This window comes from Molothrus ater, chromosome 33, assembly GCF_012460135.2.
Source record: "Molothrus ater isolate BHLD 08-10-18 breed brown headed cowbird chromosome 33, BPBGC_Mater_1.1, whole genome shotgun sequence".
Taxonomy (NCBI): domain Eukaryota; kingdom Metazoa; phylum Chordata; class Aves; order Passeriformes; family Icteridae; genus Molothrus; species Molothrus ater.
In genome coordinates, this window is record NC_071660.1 from 399275 (window position 1) to 409590 (window position 10316).

Genomic DNA, 10316 nt, shown 5'->3' on the forward strand with positions numbered 1-10316 from the left:
CCCTCCTCTGGCACCTCCAGCCACTGCGGCCAAGCCTTGCTGCCACTGCTGCAGCTTCAGCGCTGGCTGGGCCTGCACTGCCACAGCTGCTGGGGAGCACCACGGCACAATTCCACTCTGGGGCTCACCCACACCCACACTCTGGGCTGACTGCGACTGCATTGCTGCAAAATGTACCCATTTTGGTTCTTTTAAATCTTCTTTCTCTGCTCAGGCTTGGTTTGTCTTTGCCTTGGGGAAAGGAATTTTAAAGGTTTTATTTAAGGGGTGTTACACCACTCAATGGAGATGAGTTTAACATCTCAACTGACTGGGAATAGCCCAAAAGACACTGTGAAAAACACATGTATTTTATGATTGGCTTTTCGCAAATATTAAAATGAATATTATATGTGTTGTGTTAGAAAGTAATGCTGTATTAGTTTTCTTAAGTACTGCATTAAATATAGTTTTAAGTTATAAAAAAATTGTTAAAATAGAAACAATGCTATGTAGGATACTTTTTTTAAAAAGAAAGGACTCGCAGTGAGATAGCAGCCACAGGACACCTAAATCTTTCAGAGAAGAAGAATTTATGGCCCTCTTATCAGAAGAAACCAACTTCGTCCTGCCTCGAAGGTGCTATTAGGATTTGGAAGAAGAAGTTGATGATGACCAGACAGAATCCTGTATTTGAATGGAATTTATGCATCATGTATGAAGTGTATGAATATGCAACAGGCTATTGTTTTTAAGGGTTAATCTTTTGTTAACGGGTGTCCTTTTTCCGGTGTCCTTTTTCGGGCTCCTGCTGCCCAGAAAAAGGTACCCGGTCATCCCTAACACTTTGTCTTTATTGTCTCATATTGTCCTAATTCAGTTTGTCCAAATTATTATTACTCCAATTGTATTACTATTTTTAGAACCATTTTATTACTATTAAACTTTTACAATTTTGGAAACAAGTGATTGGCGTTTTTAACAGACACCTACAGAGATAACGACCAGCAACAAAACATCAACGCCCAGCAGCAAACAGCAACCAACAGCTACCCCAGACACTGCCCCCGGCACAGCTGGAGACACCTGGTCTGGAAAAGGCTGACAAGGAAATCCAGGAGTGTGGACCGAATTCACAGCAGAGGGGAAGAAATCCGGGTCCAACAGGAAACCAAATACTAAAAACTTACACAACTTGGAAGCAATGAACATTAAAGCAGGGGATTTAGATTGGTTCAGACTACATAAAGTTTAGGAAAAATCTAGTAAAACTCACATGCCATGGAATGATTTTCTCTGCACAGCCAGGGTATTTGTGAAAGAAATTATTTCTGTTGCACATCCTGGCCAGAACCAAGCAATGCCTTGACTCTCTAACACTAAAGAGATTCTTGGAGAGTTTTTGTTTTCCCTGCAGCTGCAGTGACAAAATTACAACAAAAGAAAAAATTTTCATAATATGCTTTCTCACTTTATTTTGTCAGGAAGGTTTGGGACAGAAGTGTGAGAATCAAGTTTTGGTCAGGGTTTGTCCATGTTCACCTTTAGGCTGAATTCTGGAAAAAATTACAAGAGCTTTAAAGGTGACCATTTATTTCATAAATAGTTAATAGATTGTTTCAACATTGTTTAAAGAAAAAAACAAACCCAAAAAACCAAAACAAAAACCTAAACTAAAGAAAAGGAAAAAAGCAAAAAAAGAAACAGATTCTGAGCAGGGCACATGTGAGTCACTGGATGGCTGCCCTGGAAGAGAAGCTTCATTCCAGGCAGCCTGCAGAGGAGCTTCAGAAATGCAAATGAACACTGCTGGGCAAAGCCTGGACAATGGACCTGGGTCTCTTGCCTGGGGCAGGAATTGGGCTGATTCCCTCTGCCCTCACCCCAAGCTCTGCCTGCTTGCACTGATGGAATTTGCACAGCTCAAGGCAGAGCCCAGGGTGAGGATATCTGACCCTGCAACAGAAACGGGTGAAGCTGCAAAGGGAAACGGCAAATGGAGAATGTTGGGAAAACTTCACTATAAATAAATGGGGGGGAATCGTCCCTCCGCCCACTCCAACATGTGCTGTCACTGTCAGTATTATATACAGGGTATATTAGAGCACTGGGGATTTTTTGCTACCAGAAATTAAGAGAAATCAGTTGGGAATCCAAGTATTTGATGTTTAAATTACAAAAAAATCGGCCAATTGATGCAGCCCTGGCTCCTCAGGCAGTGCAAACAATGGGAAAAACATCAACGCCCACCAGAACAAATCCTACAACACCTTGGACCAGCCCCTGGGAACCCAAACCAATTCATATCAGGAGCCACAGAACCCATTTCTCATTTCAATGGCATCATTAGATTACAAGCTGTCCTCGGAATAACCAACCAGACAGCTCCAGCTCCTGACCTTCCTGCTGAGCAATCCACTGAAATGAGGAACACAACATTTCACCATGGGATGGGATCAGATCATCTGTTAGTAGAAAAAAGAGGAGTTTGTGGAAAATTAAATTACTCCAACTGCTGTTGGCCAATAGATGACAAAGGAAACGTGCTGAAACAGATAACAAAGGAAACAAGAAAGCAGCTCATGTTCCACCCCAAACGTGGAAAGGATGGGAAGGGGTCACGGTTTTGTGGCTCCCTGGCAGTCCATGGGTTAAACGAATGCTGTTTCTCCTCTGATGTGCTACAGCAACTCTCACCTTTTTACCGTGCTCCACACCTAGAGAGTGCAGCTCATTCAGCAGCTGAGCGAGGGGCCAGGGACTTGTAGATCAGGAAGTAACGGGCGAAACCACCAGCTTCAATAATTGTTACTAAATAACATGGACTGCTGCTCACAGAAAGTCCCGCTAATTTCCTGAACTTCCAGAAGAACAAAGACTTAACAGAGCCGTGAATATCGGCTGTTATACAAAAGTGGGAATGCACATTAACGAGGACATGCAGTGGGCAGATGTGGAAGTCTGAACCTTCCAAGTACCTCAGCCAGTGGGCAAAGGGAGAGGGAGATGAGCCGGGAAAATGAGGATAAAAAGGAGGCTGCGAACTACAGCAATGGCAGAGAGCGCACGGCAAATGCCCCACGGCCTCTCCCTCTGCTCAGCAATAAAGTCACTTGTACAGGACTCCTCTGTCTCCTCTGGGCACAGAAACCTCCGGCCACGTCAATTTCCCCGCACAGCCCCGGGCACGGGGCAGCCGCCTCTGTCCCAGCCACAGCAACCGGGCCGAGCCAGCGCTGCTCCGGCAGCGGCTCCTGCCGAGGCAGCGGCGGCAAGGAGACCGCGGGCAGCCGCTCCCGCAGCGCTCTCACGCCAGCGGCAACACGCGCCGGACACGGCACAACGAACCCGCCTGAGCCCCCTGCCGCCCCCGAGGCCCGCAGCGAGCCCCGAGCCCCCGCACAACCCAGGGCGGCTCCCACCTGCGCTGCGACCGCCTCCCAGCTCCGCCGCCGCCTCACCGCGCTCCGGCCGCTGCCGCCGCTCCCGGGCCCGCACAGACGCTCCGCCAATGGCGCCGCTGCCGAGCCACGGCCGCCCTCAGGCCGCCACCGGGGCCCTGCCCCGCCCCGCTCCCACCAATCAGCGCGCCAGAACCACGACTGACGGCACCATCGCCCAATCGCAGCCAGGGGCGGGCTCTGCACACGGCACAGCCTCGCCCCGCGCTCTCAGGGCCCCCCGGGCTGCGTGAGGGCAGAGCCGGAGATGAGGAACAGCCCTGGAACGGGCCCGGGCCCGAGGGGATTGAGCTGAAAACACAAACAAACTGCTCCGCACCTCCCGCCACGGCTTTCCCGGCACTGCGGCTTCGGTGGCACTGGCTCACTGGGAAGCCCTGGAGCCTCACTTCTCCTACCTCTAATTAGGAGCAGCAGTGCATCGCTTTGATTTCCCCCAAAAAGGGAAAACCACCCCAAATTCCTGTGGATGAGTGGGGGAGGGTAGGGATTTTTGGCAGAAAACTCCAAAACCTCAGAGCAGGATAATGAGAAGTAAGTGAAGAGCCTTAAATCCAGCCTTCCCCCACTCCTCCCTCCTTCCAGCTGCACCTCCTACCCCGGCAGTGCCGGAGACAGGGAATGGGGCCGTGCTCACTTCATGCCCCGGGGCTTCTCCCTCTGCTCAGGGACAGGAGTCGTTCCCCTGCTGCACCCTGGGCTCTCTCCCACCGGAGACTTCTCCAGGAACTTCTCCAAGCTGAGTCCATCCCACGGGGCACAGCCCCCCTCCAAGTGCTGCAGCGTGGGTCACTGTGCCCCGGGGTCAGTCCTGCCAGGACAGGCTGCTCCAGCGGGGCCCCTCTGGCCACGGGGGCACAGCCTCCTCTGAGGCATCCCCGTGCTCCAGCGTGGCTGCTCCGGGGGCTGCAGGGGGATCTCTGCTACCCCATGGATCTGCAGGGGGATCTCTGCATCCCCATGGATCTGCAGGGGGATCTCTGCATCCCCACGGATCTGCGGGGGGATCTCTGCATCCCCGTAGATCTCTGCATCTGGCACTGCCGTTTTTTGAGGAGCCAGGAATAGGCTGAGCTCTGCCTGAAGCTCTTCTCACATTCCCCACACTCTTCCCGGCACAGGGAGGGTTTTACCTCCTCACAACTCTCCAGGCTGGGTTTGCAGCCCCTCCTCTTGTGGGATCTCTGGGGCTTTTCCTCCCCGTTGGATTCCTGCGCCGTGGAGCTGTTCCAAATGGCCTCTTCCACGAGGTTCTGTGGCAGGGATTTGTTCTCCCTGGTCTCTGTCTGCAGCTCAGTGCCTGGGGGAGGAAGGACAAGGAGAGGAAGAGACAGGGAGAAGGGAAAAGGAAAAGGCAGGAGGAGAGGAAGGAACAAGAAGGAACAAGGGAGGAAGGAGATGGGAAAGGAACGTGGATGGATGAAGGACAGAATGAGGAGAAGAAGGAGGGTGGACAAGGAGAAGATGGAATTTGCCTCCATGCCAGAGGGAAGGGGAAGGAGATCCCCCCAGTCCATCCCTGGCAGGATGGCGTTGGCAGTGAGGCTGTCCTGCAGCGATGCTGGGCTGGGAGATGGAGCAGCAGGGAGGGGAAAGGGGCAGTGATTCCTCCTGCCCTGCCTGGCTGTCCCAGTCTGGAGCGTCCTGGCGCTGCCGAGGCCCTTGGAGCGTCCGGCACTCAGGAGCCCGGAGCTCACGGCTGCTTTATAAAGCTGACAAAGTCGGCAGGATGGGTCTGGGTATGATCTCAGCAAACTGGGTTTATTGGTACAGGAACAGGGGACAGAGCTGAACAGGGTCCAGGGACAAAGACAGGGTGCAAGCCGAGGGCACAGGGGGCTTTTATATGAGGTAGTGAGGGTGGAGCTGAGGGTCAGGGTCCAATGGATATGGGGGAAAATGGTGCAAAGGAGGGGTTAAGGGTCGGGTCAGCTAATAGGGAAACAGGGGCAGAGGAATGCAGTAAACTGGGGCCAATGGAGGGACAGAGAGGGAGAACATTCGAGGGACTAACCAAAGATGGGTAACAGGGGGTGAACTAGGGTAATTAGGCCAACGGGCCAATGGGGTAACATAACTTTCCATAAATCAGCATGTGCCTGCAAAGATCTGTGGGAGAAGCAAGCTTCTCACCATAACCTTGAAATCTATTCTTCTTATTGGGGACCAGTCCTCCACGGGTGGGAGATTGAGACTCCCATGGGCCTCCACACCAGTGCATCTTCCTTTTCCTCGTAGCCTCCTTCTCCTCCATCCAGAAAAATTTTAGGATTGACAAATCCTGGCTTTGGGGGAAGAACAAGGGGTGAGCACCTTGGGTTTTGTGAGAAATGAGCCTCACTCTTTAGAATTTTTGAAAGTTTAATTAGGAATAATAAGGGACAAATCAGTAACAGTGCTGGGTGTTGGCGATGGCCAGAGGCACACCGGTTAACCACAGCAACTCTTCTTGTCTAGTTTCTCCATTGTATTGTTCAAATACATATTCATAATGATTATACATATTCAAACATTTCTTTGAACTCGTTTACTTGTTCCAGGAATTCTTTAGGTTGGTTTGACCCCCAACTCGCCTTTTTAGAGCACGTGCAGGAATCCTGGATTGCTGTTTTGAGGGTTGTGTGTCACTGCCTCACAAGGGCCCCTGTTCTGTGGTTTCAGCAGGTGACAGTTATTGACAGTGGAAGGGTCAGTGGCAGGGGCCTCATCACATCCCTTCCTTAAATGTTATCTGACCATGCAGACGCTTTTAGCTATTTCCACAAGTACTTTAAATGAACATTAGCTCTTTCAGAAATATCTCTGAGTTATTATTGTCAGTTAGTTACAAAAATAAAAGCATTAGTTATTATTTCACAACTACAGCTACTTCTGCAAAAGTTAACATTCTAATGCACAACACATGGCATCCACTTGAATATTTTGCAAAAGCCAAAACTATAATGTATGTTTTTCACACTGTCCACAAACTCAAATATCATCCATAAATGATGTTCTGAGGATATGAGCTACACAGGGGCCAGGCATTGGCCACAAAAAGCTGACAAATTATACTGTAGCAACAGCAGTGAAAAGTGATTACAAACTGTACTCTATCAAAATTGTTGTGATTAAGAATATTTTGCAGAAGTCAATACATAATAGCAAAAGCCAACACTACCTAGTTATTTATAACAAACCCAGGGCAGGTTTTTCCCTTGCATGGAGCACCTGGGCCTTCCCCAGGCCCCTTCTGCCCTCCTGCAGAGCCGGTGGCATTTTCCAGCACACACAGTTTGTAACCAAGAGCCGGGTGCAGCCGAGAAGGCTCCAAGCGCCTCCTTCCAGGCTGACTCTGCAGGTGCCGAGGCTGCTCTGGGCTCTGCCAGGGCTCTGCTGGGGCTCAGCTCTGGGCCAGGCTGGGCCCGCTCTCCCCTCACATTGCTCCGGGCAGCTGAGTCACGGCGGGAGAGGGAAGGGACACGTCAGGGGAGTTGAGGTTTGAGAGAGTTTGTATTCGAAAAACTGCCATAACAAATAGGCAGTGCTAACTACCATAACTAACTACCAGTGCTAACTCCCATAAATAACTAGTTGTCCTAACCACTGTAACTGAAAGCTGTCCTTTGATGAGGGAGAGGTCGATGCCCGTGGATCCCGCCGTGCCCCGGTGCGGGAAGAGCTCCGTGCCCCGCTCCAGGTCCACCCCCCTTTGGACGATCCACGCTGGATAATCCCGGCTGACCCCCAGGGTCAGAGCCCCCCGCGTTGGGAACACACCTGGCTGGGGGCTCCACATCTTCCTGGCTCCCCGCGTGGACACCTGGGTGAAGGCCAGAGGATCTCCGCTGCTTCTCTGGTTTCTGCTCCTCTCCTCAGGGGCTGGGGGGAACACGGGACCCCCCCAAAATCAGCGGAGCGGGGACGGAGCGGGGGGTCCCGGCCGGGCCCGAGCCCACGGGGAGGGGCTGCGGCCGCCGCCGGCTCAGGAGCTCTGTGGGCAGAGAAAAGGGGGTGACACCGGGCTGGGGGCCCCGGCGGGAGCGCACACGCTCCGCCACGGCCGGGACGCCACCCCCCGGCACCCGCCCTGACCTTGCGCACGTAGAAGCCGAGCCCCAGCGCCAGGAAGACGAAGCCCAAGACGAAGCCCCCGATGCCCGTCAGCATCTTGCTGCGGGCGGCGTCCGGCGGCATCTCTGGGGGGTCCGCAGGGCTCAGCACCCCCAAAACCTCTCACGGACACCCCCAGCCCCTCCCAGCGCCCTCCCTGTGGCCTCCAGCCCAGCCAGGAGCCCATGAAACCTCCCCCCGATCCCTTTTTGTCCTGGCCAGGAGCCACCAAAGCCCCTCCCGCCCCTCTGAGGATCCCACAGCCCCCTCCCAGTTGTCCCCAGCGCCCCAGAAGCCCCAAAGCCTCTCGCAGTCCCTTGGCAGCCCCAGCAGGACTCAGCCAGAGCCCTCCCAGTCTGTGCCCAGCACAACCGAGCTCATGGCGAGCCCCGCTTTGCCATGGCCGATCTCCTTCCAGCCCCTCCGGGCTCACTGCGATCCCTTCCAGTCACACGCAGCAACCCCAAACTCCCTCACAGTCACATCCAGCACCCCCAAACTCCCTCCCAGTCACATCCAGCACCCCCAAACTCCCTCCCAGTGCCCACCAGGACCCCCCAACCCCATCCCACCCTCCCCAGCATCCCCCAAACCCCTTCCCAGCCCTTGCCCAGCCCCCAGCCCCTCTCCCAGTCCCAGCCCGGCTCTCTCCAGCTCCCTCCCAGTGGCTCCCAGCACAGCCCAGTGGCTCTGCCAGCGCCCCCAGGGGCTCCCCCGTATCCCAGTGCCGGCTCAGGGGCTGCTCCAGGCTGACGTGCTCCACCTGGCAGCTGTAGGTGAGCCCGCGCCGGGGCGGGGTTTCCAGCAGCACCAGCAGCTGGTAGGTCCAGTCCCCGTTGGGGACCACGTCGGTGGCCACCACGTGCTCCGAGAGCTCCTGCTGGCCCTGGAACCAGCTCACCTGGATGGCAGCAGGGTAGAAATCCATCATGGAGCAGAGCAGGCGGCCGGGGCCCGGCTGGGAGCTCGAGGGGGGCACTAGCGAGATGGACACGCTGGGGGGCACTGGGGGAGAGAGAGAGAGAGCGGGGACACACTGGGATCAGCTGGGGGGCACTGGGAGAGAGAGGGGAGGGCTGGGCTGGGCTGGGCTGGGGAGGGACGGGGAACGGACTGGGAGGGACTTGGGTGACTCTGAGAGAGATGGGAGGGAATGGGGGGGCACTGGGAGAGAGGGTAGAGTTCTGAGAGTGAACTGGGAACAGACTGGGAATCGACTTGGAGGAGGTGAGTGGGACTGAGAAGGACTGGGAGGGACTGCGAACACAATGGGAGCGACTGGGAATGGTCTGGGAGGGACTGGGATGGCACTGGGAGGGATTTTGGTGGCATTGGCCGGAACTGGGAATGAAGAGCACGGCACTGCGAGGCCGAGCCCAGCGCGGAGCACTGGGCGCTGCGGGTCTGCCTGGCAACGGATGAGTCATTAGAAAGACGCGATCTGATTGGCTGGAAAGCGTCAGCTTTACGGGTCGATGACATGGACGCGCGGGGGGCACTGGGAGGGACTGGGAGGGACTGGGAAAGGACAGGAGGACCCGGTGATGGGTACAAAGAGGGCTGAGGGCTCTGGGGCGATTCCCAGGGAGGTTTTGAGGGGCTCCAGGGTCATTGGCAGGGCAGGGCCCGAAGGGACACGCTCTGCCCCGCGCTCACCTCGGCGCTCCACGGTGATCGAGGCAACAATCTCGTAGTTGTGCCGGCACCTGTCCACGTGAGCCCGCACGAACTCCATTATAGCTGGGTCGCTGTTCCACATCTTGGCATTCTTCTCCCCTAAGGGGGTGAACCCCACAAAGTGCCCCACGTCGCTGTCGAACATCAGGAACTGCTCCCGGTTGCAGATGAACCTCACCACCAACCTTACCTTCTCCGTGCCGTTAATGAAGAGACAATCGGCCTTATGCATCCACTGGAACACCCCTGTGAGTGCAGCACACAGCTCAGGGATGTCCCCCCAGCGTCCCAACAACACCTCCAGAGCTCCAGGGCCCACCCCGGATCCCTACTCCGCACCCTCTGTGCCCCACGGCCGCCACGGGACCCTCCTGCCCGCGCTGCCGCTTCCTCTTTGCCACCCTTCCCCCCTTTCCCCTTCCACATCCTCTCCCCTCCCACCTCCGGCCGTTCCCAAATCACTTCTGGAGTCCCATTTCCCCATTTTCCCACGAATCCCCCAATCCCCAGCCCCCTCCCGCTCGGTTTTGGGGTCCCTCCCTCCCCTTTTCTCCCCTTCCCCACCATCTCCCACCCCTCCCTCCCCTCCCCCCATCCCTCAGCCCCTCCCGCTCTCCCTTTGGGGGGTCCCCTCCTCCTCCCCCTCCATTCCGGGCTACCCCCTTCGCCCCCTTTTCCCCCTTCTCCCCCCCTGTCCCAGAGCCTCCCGCCCCCCGCTCACCCGTGAGCTCCGCGCCCGCAGCCGGGGGGGGCTCCCAGCACCACCAGTGCCACCAGTAGGGCCCCAGCTGCCGCCCCTCGCCCCATGGCCGGGGCCGGGCAGGGAGCAGCAGCCCCAAAGCAGCCGCGCTGCGCTGGGAGCACCAGTCCGGAGCAGGGCGGGCTCGGCAGCGCCGCGCGCTCTCATTGGCTGCCGCCACTTTGGGGCAGCGATCGGCCACTGGCTCTGCCCGGCAACCGATGACGCAATACAACGCCCCGAGCTCTCATTGGCTGCTCCGCCTCCTGCCTGCGCTGCCATTGGCTGAGGCCTTTCCGGGACTCTGCAGCCTCGGGCTGGGGGTTTTTTGGGGAGGGGGAACCTTGGGGCGCTGGGCAGGTGGGAGC

At 55.9% G+C, this 10316-nt stretch overlaps 1 pseudogene; it reads right to left on the reverse strand.

Moving 5' to 3' along the window:
- Positions 1-893: 893 nt before the first annotated feature.
- On the reverse strand, positions 894-10078 carry LOC118700971 (class II histocompatibility antigen, B-L beta chain-like; annotated as a pseudogene).
- Between the last annotated feature and the right edge of the window lie 238 nt (positions 10079-10316).